This window comes from Pteropus medius, unplaced genomic scaffold, assembly GCF_902729225.1.
Source record: "Pteropus medius unplaced genomic scaffold, Ma_sr-lr_union100, whole genome shotgun sequence".
NCBI classification, from domain to species: domain Eukaryota; kingdom Metazoa; phylum Chordata; class Mammalia; order Chiroptera; family Pteropodidae; genus Pteropus; species Pteropus medius.
The window spans coordinates 7,522,530-7,533,031 of NW_024344378.1; positions in this window are offsets into that span (position 1 = coordinate 7,522,530).

A 10,502-nucleotide genomic window follows, 5' to 3' on the forward strand; every position below is an offset into this window, starting at 1 on the left:
TCAAGGTTTTTCACTACAGGAAGGAGCATATTGAAGTTGAAAGAAAATATTCCTAAAAATATAGCACAGAAGAGGTTTCTAATCCATTCAGCATGTTATACAGCAAAATAACAGACATGTGAATATAAAGGTTTATTGGTCTATCACATATGGTGTTATTACAAAAACGAATCAGTTTAAATGTTCATAACACTTAGGAAAATAGCTAAAAATGTGATGATTATATTTCATCTCATAGACTTGAAGCACCGTGAGAGCAATGACCATATCGGTTATGTTCACCGTCGTATTTCTAGTGTCTAGTACAGGCACATAGTAGGTGCTCATTATGTATTCGCTGAATGGAGGGATGGTAATACCACTAATGGTAGTATATGGTGATGTCCATATAACCATCTTAATTGTATTATGGGTAAAAGACATCCTAAATTGTGCCATCAGAGTGATGTAGGAGGATTTTAATGCATTGATAGGGAAAAATCATGGCTTCAGTTTAAAGAAAATGTAGCCATGAATTTAAATCTAAAATAATTATGTTTGTACACATTTTAAGGTTGCGTAGTAGGTTAGAGGCTGATGTCAACTGGCTACTTATTTAACTGGGAGTGGAAAGAAGTCAGAAATTACAACTCTTAGCTGCTTTTCAAGGTTGCATGTCTTCCCCCTTCACATTTGAGGGGATCTGCTTTGTCGGTCTTACCCAATCTGACTTGTTGGAGGATTCCAATACTAGCTATCTTGGCCTAGATGTGGCCAAATCTCTTCTATTTTTGGTTTGCCTGAGAAGAATAGGAATATTTCAAAACTATTCTCACATAATCCATTTCAGAACACATATCACATATCCTCAGTTACAGATAGCTCAGATGACACCGTCTTCCCAAGCAGCGTATCTCAAACTGTAACGTGTATAGAAATCCCTGAAGAACATATTAAAATGCAGTTTCTCGCTCAGGAGGCCTGAGGTGGGGCCTCCAGGTGAGGCTGATGCTATTGGTCCACGAACCACACACTGAGTAGCAGACTAGGTTTTATGCCTCTCTTGTCTTTCCGCTCTATGAGAGGTATAAGAAGCTAGACTGCATGACTTGGTTTCCTAGCCTGGAACAACTTTGAGTCTGTGACACTGAAGTTCTGGTGGGAATCTCAGTTTCTTCCGCAATTTCCTTCCACGTCTCAGCTCTAGGTGTGAGCTCAAAGACCATCCCCTTTTCCCTGGGCTACTCTGCAGCTTTATCTTCTGCAGGGATAACCATAATCGCTATCCTTCAAAGTGGGAAAGGTCCCTCCCATCTGTGGTTGGATTCTTCTCCTGGCTCGAGTTGACCTGCACCGACTTTTCCAAGATCACATACAACCCGGATCCCACTGGCATCTACTGTTGTGGTTTCTAGAAACCCAACCCTTGTCATTGATCTGTTCTGTTTTTCCAAGTCATTTCATAAGCTCCTTGTTAAGCTCCATTCTTCATTTATGGTGACAATTTTGGACATGAAACTAATTATGCTACCAGTCAAAGCCAGCAGAATGTCTCCCATGAATGTTGAGTTTCTTAATTCATATGCCCATACAACCTTTGCCCTCCTCCAAACAGCAGCTAGAATATTTTAAAATATGAATCCAATAATCTCTCTCAGCCCAAAATGGTAGACTATTTCCTCATTCTGTCCCTGTGCTGGTGAGTGAGTTTTCCTAATTTACCCTTTGCATGTCTCCGCTTCATGGAGGAGGTTTCAGCTCCGAATTCTTACCTTTCACAGCCTACAGCCCCATCTTCTCCTAGCCACACTGTGGGTTACTAAAATCAATAACTCCTAGAAGGGCGACCATGGCATAGCTCACTGGTTTACTCAGTTTCTTCAGTTCCAGCAACTTAGGGTTTTCCTTCCTTATGAGTTCTACTCTGAACTAAGAGTACATTTTTTACTCTATATCCAGCATTTCCAGGTGTTTTTGTAGGGGTGTTTTTAGGTTGCCTACTCCTCCATGGCACCCGAAACACCTTGCTTTCTGCACTCACTCCACAGGCCACCTTTCAGGTCCTCCAGAGTTCACTTCATCACTAGGGTTTTAATGCTATTCTTTACACCAGTAAGACCCTCCCTACTCAAACTTCAGACCACAAAGAAAGGCCAGTTATAGAAGAAATATTCCAATTCCTTCCATGAAGTCAGGCACATTTCCTCAGTTCCCTTTTCTCTTCTCACGTAGCACGTATCACAGTTGTACCTCATCAAGTTGGCCTCTCCTTCAAAAGCTCAGTTTCTTGATGGGAAGGCAGAGGCCACATTCATTTCATTCCACACTGTACGTAGTCTCCAGCACATTATGGGAAATAATGAAACCTGCATCCATTGAGCTCTTTCTGTATGCCTCGCCACAATTTCATTAGCATCCCCATTTTACATAGGAAGAAACTGAGGAATGAAGAGATTAAGTAAGTTGCCCAAGCTTATGAAGCAGATCTGAAATTAAATCCAGGCAGTCTGGCTCCAGAACCTATATTCTTAACCTCATTTTGTAATAAATGGTTGTCACTCAGTAAATTTTTGTGGAATGAGTCTTCCTGAGGGCCCATGAGCTCCTGTGCTCCTTGCTAGAACCAGCCAAAGATGTCTTCTTCCTTCGTTTTCTCCATATGGCACTTCTCTAGGAACCTTATGCACTTCCTAGGTGAGAGGCCCTTCAGCTGCTGCTCATTTGCATGGCCGGGATGGGTGGTGAGCCCTGAGCTTGGTCATATCACTGATCTGCCTCCTCCCCCAGGTTCTCTATGAGAACTCACTCAAGTGACACATAAACAGGACACGTCTGAACTCTATGGCTACTGATGAAGGCAGATTCTGATTCAGTATGTCCAGAGTGGGGCCTGAGATTCTGCATTTCTAATCACTTCCCAAGTAATGCTGATGGTGCTGGTTTGCAGATGAATTTTGTGCAGTCAGGCGCTGGAGCAGCATAGTCCATTCTCTGAGCTCTCATTTCCTGGTTCGTATTTGCAGCCAATACTGTCTACTTTGTAATATTAACATAGAATAAGAGAATGTGTGTCAAGTACTAGTACTGTGATTGGAACATTAGGGGTCAACCAATGGTTTAGTTGCTTTTCTTATTTTATTTTTCTAGACATAAGTCATTATCACATCTGTAAAGATCTTATTTTCTGACATTATAATACTTCTACTAGAAATTAACACACACACACACACAGCTGTTGAACCATTTTTTAAAAAGAAATCCAATCAATGCATTTAAAATATTCATCTAACACTACGTAGTATTAAAAAAAAAGTCCTCTTCACCCCTTTGAAACTGAAATTCACTCTCTAACCACCTAATCTCCAGATATTCTCTGCCTAAAAGCTGATGACGAATCACACTAAGGAGAAACTCTTATTGCTTCTGGGTTCTCAACATTACTGCAAATCCATAAATTGCCCAGAACTGTAGCTTTGAAGGTCGTTAACTCCCAAGTTTTCTATTATGAATTTGCTCTTAATCTTTGATCCTGACATATCTTTTAGGTTTCCCATTTAATTATTTACTAAATACACTTTAAAAGCCCTATGAACCAGCCTTCCCCATGGCGGTTGTCCACTGCTCTTCCCTCCCTATACGTGTTTATGACCTCCTGTCTTCCTAGGGCTCTGCGCTGCACCCCCATGTTGGTGTTCTGGGGGACTCTCCTAACGGACTATTAAGGAACTTCTCCTGGTCTGGAACTCAGTTACTAACATTCTGACTGACAGCGAGCATGAAAATCACATTACTCTGGTTGTAAAGAACCTTCACTGGCCACCTGTAAAGTACAGGATTATGTATAAAGTCCTAGTTATTAACTTACAAGTCCTTAAATTGACTTGGTGTTGAATACCTCAGAGACATTCTGCAACCATACATCCTCAGTCATTTTCTTTGGTCTCAGTCAATTGGATTAGTTCTTTTTGGCTGAAGACATTGAGCTACGGGGCATTTTTAATGTTTGCTCTCTACTTATGGAATTTATTAACCATGGAGTTCAGGCTGTTTTACTCTCTGTCAAAATTTAAGAGGTATCTCTTCCAGATTGCTGATTTGGCTAAATAAGCCATAAATCGATCCACTGTTGTTTAGCTTTTGAATCATTGTTCATCCTCTGGTATTTTTACGAATCTGCTCCAAGAGTTGGTTTGACATGTCACAGTTAAATTTTATATTATTCCACTTAATATCTTCTTTTTTTTCACATCCTGACTTGAAACACTGTCAAAGTGAGTTTACTAATTAAATGCTTTGCATGACATATTACCTTTTCCCATCTGCTTCAGAAAGATGTCACAAGGACAATGAGATGTTATATGTGAAAGCACTTGGATTGTGAAATATCAGGTTTTACACTCAATTATATACATATATTTCACCTCATTTTGGTTATTACTCAATCACCCCACTGTATGGTGCTCAAAATTAATTGTCAAATGGATAAATGAAATCCATGACCTGTACCCCTGTTCCCCTTGCTAGACACAAAGGGGGACAGAGGTATGTTACAGATTTCTTTAGCAAATTTTAGTCTAGTATCTTTTGATAAGGTATAAATATGTCTAAAGTTAACTAACAACAAAGTATTTAAATAGTAGGCTGAGACAACAAAGAAAAATATGGCATAGGATACTACACAATTAATGGTCAAATATATTCTGCATATAATTGCAGCTCTACAATTTCTGAGGAGAGTGATGTTCCTTAGGCTGGGGCAGTGAGAAGGGAAATCTGAGAGGCTGGGTTTGCATTGGACCCGCATGAATGTATAGGAATGGGGTAGGCAAAGAAGAGATGGAAAGTTGAGGGGTGCTACGCCAAGATGGAATGGTAGCAGGAAAAAAAAACAGATGACTGTTATTTTTCATTTAAGTTGGAGGAGAGGCATATAAATTCAACCCATTGGGCTGGAAGATGATTCAGAAAAAAAGATAATACCTAGGGCTTTATTATACATTTAAGTTACCAAAAAAAAAAAAAGGTTGTCTTTTTTTTCAATGAAGAGACCACATTTTTTCCCATTTTTCTTCGCATAGCAAAACACTTGCTGAGGTCAGAGAGAGGGGTAGGCCATGATGGGAAGTCAATAGAGTTCTTCAGTGAAGGAAAAATAAAGATCCAGTTGCTGCTCATATTTTCCTTCCTGTTTTGGGCGTGTTTATTTGAGGATAGGGTGGTAGGGCTGGGATGGTAGGCAAGGTCTGAGATCCAATGCTACAACTTGATTGCTTATTTGAGACTCACTGCTCCAGACATTTTGCAATATGAAATCTCCCATAAAGTTTCTGCATAGTCTATGAACCCTGTTTGGAAAGAAATGTAGTCTTGTTATAGTATAAGAAATCATAGCCAATTCAATCCAGTTCCACTCAATTCGATTCAACAAGTAGTTATGGTGGCCTCTGTGCTTTCGGTGTCATTGTCGCTGAGTCAGGAAGCCAAGGAATGAGGAAGCGGAGCTTAGAATCTACTTGTGAAGCGAAGCCTTACATACAGAAAACATTTGTCCATCAGAGGAGACCAAGGCTACATAAGTACCAGGATCAATACCAAGTTCGGTGGCTGTGCTCCCAGATTTCAGAGGACCGAGGAAGAAGAGAAAGGATTTACATCGAGGAAGGAAGTCCTGGAGCTGGCTTGGAGGAGTGGAAGCCTCGCTAGTCAAAGGATGGTCCATGGACCAGTAACAGCAGCATCACTGGGGAAGCTCGATAAAAATGTGGAACCGTAGGCTCCATCTTGGAGCTAATGAGTCAAAATCTGCATTTTAACAAGGTCCCTGGTGATTTGTATTTACATCACAGTTTAGGAAGCACCGTCTTAGAAGACTCCAACTGAACTGTGTGCAACAATAAAAACATCAGACAAACAGACCCCTGGGAAGAGAAACCCAGGCCCTTGGGGCGCTCCTATTGTAGTTTGGTACTCCTCAGATTCCTTCATCTGTCAGCTCTCCTAGACTTTGATGGGCCTTGCACGGAGTATCCAAAGACAGGGTTGGCCTCACGGGCAAAGAAAGTGCTGCTTGATAGCCAACGCTGCTGAAATGGAGGACTATTTGGAAGGTCGGCACTGGCTTGGGAATAGCAAGGACTAGAAACACTCTCTCTAGCATGGTTGGTCCTACACGTAAGTGCCTGCAGGTATGGATTTGAGCCATTGCTTTCAAAAGTTAAAAAAATTATACACCCACATGCCAAAAAAAAAAAATACCCACCTTCCTGTTTCTGTCACATAAGTTCACGCTTGTCTGGTTTGAATTAGTGAGAGTGGTTCATTATGGAGCAGGGAGTGAAGAGACATTTTAATGGAATTGGCAAAACCCAAGCTACAGTGCCCAACAGAGTAGGCTGGAGGTAAACAGCTACGGCCTGACTTCCTACACATGGAAAGGGTTTCTTGTGCCTAGAATTAATAGAGTGCTTAAACAGCTATAGAGATCATTTCATAATTACTCCCACCTCTTCTTCCCTCCCTCCTTCCCTCCCTTCTACCTCTCTCCCTCCTTTCCTCCCTTCTTCCCTTTCCTCCTTCCTTCCTTTCTTCTTTCCATAAGCTTTTAAAAATAATGTGGCTCTGTGCAAATCAAAAATAGCTGAAAGCTCGCCAAGGCCCAGATGTAATTGAAGATGGCATTTAAGCCTTTGTGTCCCCTCTGTCTCCGGAGATATCATCATAAAATAAAAGACTTCATCAGGTAATGTTTTCTTCATTATTCAACATCTCAATTCTGAAGTGAAAAAAGATAATTAGACATACGGTGCTGTCGACACATAGTTTATGAGGAGCTCATAGTTAATTAGTTATGGTAAAAGGTTTTTATATAGTCATAATTACTTTATATTTCAGAGGAAAAGCAGCAAACACACAAGTATTTTATTTTACCTGGTGACAAGTTTATCGAAGTGATGCTGGTGTTTTGATGCCCCTTCGGCACTTTCTTCAGACTTCCCAGGATATATGCAAAGTGTCATGAGGGGATTTTAACAGCACAGCTCTTGTTAACTTTAATAAGAGCTATGCATCTGAAATCCTTACACATCATCTTGCTAGAGTCTATAAGAAAATACCATCTTGGGATCCTGAATTTCCTTTGTCATCAACAGAAGGGTAACTGATAGAAGAACAATTCAGAGAATGGCTACAGTAATTTTGTTTAAAATATGAGACAAGACACCTTCATAAGAATACTTTTTGTATTCTGGTTTCTGGGGTCAGCCACTGAAGCAAAAATAATGCCAAAAATAATATACTGGGAAATGTAGCCTCTTATAATTTATTTATGTAAAATGATTTATAAAAGCTATCTTTTTACCGGGTGTTTCTGCTGAAGTGGTTATTCAAGATCTCATCCTAATTAAGAAATGAAAAGAACTTAAACATAAGAGTGATATTGTTGGTTTTATGTCTGTACCAGTTTCTTAGCCAAGGGGAGAACCAGAACATCTCTGTCATGTCCCACACCCCCTTGGGGGCCCTGGAGCACAGGTCGTCTAACCTCGAGCAATGTCTACCCCTGAGAAAAAATTACTCAGGTAGCAACATGTCCTGAGTGTTGATCTCCCAGGAAGTCACACGGCGGACGTTCACCTAGGGATACAATCAAGGTGTACTCAACCATGGGGCTAGAACACAATTCCCCTCAATCTCAGTCCAGTGCTTCATTTATTACAACAGAAGACAGAAGCCTGAGATATGTGCTACAAAGGGCAATGAACTGATTCGCTACGGCACAGCGCACAATTCAAGTGTCGCCTTATCCGCCTCTGGGGTTGCCAGCGTCTAACTTTAAGAGTTAACTGTGGGTCCATGCTTCCCTCTGCTCCCATAGTGTTTGATGTCACAACACTTTTAGATAGATATACGAGAATAATGATGGTTGTCATTTATGGAGTGTCTAGCGATGCTTGCACTGTATCACATACTATATGGATTTTTTTTCACTTAATCAAGCCTAAATGAATGTCTTCAGTAAAGGTAACTAATCTTTCCAAGCTTTAGTTTTCTCATCTGTAAAATAAGAGTAATAATAGGATTAAGACAGACAAAAGATAACAGAGGTGGGTTGTCGGGGATGGGGGAACAACCTAGTTAGATGTATGTTATTGTTGGAGTCCTAGTTTTAATTTTGGGGAGTGGAGTCACAGGGGCCTACTGCATTAAAAATAGTAACTAAATAAAAGCAGAGATACTTGGGCCAATGATCCAATGATGAGGGTGTTTCAAAAAAAAAAAAGACATAAAAAAATGTCAGGAGATTAGTACAATGCCAGATACACAGTAAATGCTCAGTAAATACTAGTTCTTATTTTTATTCTGAGACTGACTCTGTGAGTTAGGTACTATTATTGTCCCTATTTCACAGATGCTAAAATTCAAACTTAAGGACGTTAAATCATATAGCTAGTATGTGGTAATGCTAGAATTTAAACCTGCCTGAAATCTAGGCCCCAAACCCAAGTGATTACCTCATCAGAAGCAACTATAATAACCCTGAATCATCATCTCACTTGACTCTTCCCCCTTCACCATCCATTATGGTCGACATGCTGCAAAATAAGATCTAAGGCTTCTGGTTCCTCAGACTTGGCATTTGGCTGGCTGAATGTGGGTCTGGAGGGCCCAGGAGCCTGGTCTGGGTATCCTGGCATTGCTTGCTTCAACTGACCCAGCTTTCAATGTCTCCCAATTTATTGCTTATTTAAAGGATGGGTGGGGGGGAGAAGGAGGCCCCAACTAGAACTGTCTCCACATTCTTGTTCTCTTAGCCCACCTGACAGGTCTTTTGTGATGAATGACAAGGTCTCACTGCTCTGGGTTTTTTTCTCTATTATCTTCCCTGCGTGGTTTCTGTTTCCAACATTATTCTCCAGGACGCTAACAGATTTTTCTTGGATAAATCAGGAAGTGACTACCTTATTTTTCTAGCGGGAGAAAAACCAGTCTTAGCATATTCAGCCCCTCCAATATCCCTTCCACATTTTCAAGTGGACAAAAAAAAAAAAAAAAAAAAAAAAGGAAATGGACCCTTACATAGGTTTCAAGATGGCTAAATGCAATTCTAGAGTGTGCCGATACATTACCTGTGAGGCTCTATTTAGGTAGGAATCATGTTAATAAACTATGGTTTTCATAGCCAAACTGAAAAAAGTCTATTTAGAAAGCCTAATAAATAATATTTGATTTGGAGCACGTAGAGAACCTGAATGAAGGAGACCAAATAGTTTACTGTGTTGTCATTAATGTGATTCATATCCTGCACCCCTTTTCTACCCTAAATCTTAACATGAGTTCTGCCCCAGATATGGAATTTGGACACAGTTATGCCCTAGTAAAGAAGAGCCCCCTTTAATCTCATTTCCTTGAGATAATTAAAACAATATTTATTATTTCTATATATTTTTAATGGGAATATTTTTAGCTATGATTCTAATCACAAATAATTAGCTTGTAATCTAGAAAAGAAATGTAGATTTAGAATGACAAAATAATGCTTGAAATAATCTCCTTTTGTCTCTTCTTAAAGGAATAAAAAATAAAAGGTGAATGATTTTTAAACTTTGTGATACTTCAGCTCCAATCAACATCTTTAGCTTATTTATGTAGAGCACTGTAATATTTTTAATTCCTGAATAAATAATGCTCAATTAATTATGCAAATTTACATTAATTACTAATGTAATTACAAAGTTGAAGATTAACCTGGAAATTTGGAAGAGCAATGTTTCTGTTAATTAAACAGAAGTAAATTACATAGGTAGGAGCCGAGGCAGGGTTCTTCTTGTTTTGTTTGGCCAGCTCGGTGCCTACAAAGTACAATATAATCTAGGAACATCTGACTTCCGTATCTAATCCACTTGAGAAAAACTGGGGGATCAACCCTATCCTCCGCTTCACTCCCACGTGCATACTTTGTACTTAACAATGAAAAGATCGTTTTTAGCCACAAAGGAAGAAGTAAGACTAGGTCCTTCTAGAACATTTTGTCGGTGTCTGACAATGCTCTTGGAAAGCCAGAGAATTGCTAGACCTGATTACTATCTAAGCGGACTAGGAAGTAGCTGTAATCTTTATTAGCTGAACCCAAACTAAAGACGCTAGAGGACAGGCTTGCTGGGACTGTGACTTGAATCACAGGGACCACTATCACGCTGAGGGTTCAAACAGATGTATGAGAAAATGGGGGTGAATTCCAAAGTAATGGCAAGAGCTGGGCTGTTTGAGATGATAAGGAATGTCATTCTTTAGCTATTAGTAAAAAAACAAGGGCAACCAGCCCTTTTATGTGTTGCTGCACTTGGCATACTAAATTTTATTTACAGGGCTTGGGGGTTAGATTTCACTATGACGGACTGACATTCATGGATTTGGTCAATCGGTTGGGAATCACTGTGTGTATGATTGTGTGTGTGTGTGTGTGTGTGTGTGTGTGTGTGTGTGTGTGTGTAAGAGAGAGAGAGACTACATTCCACTGTGTCAGG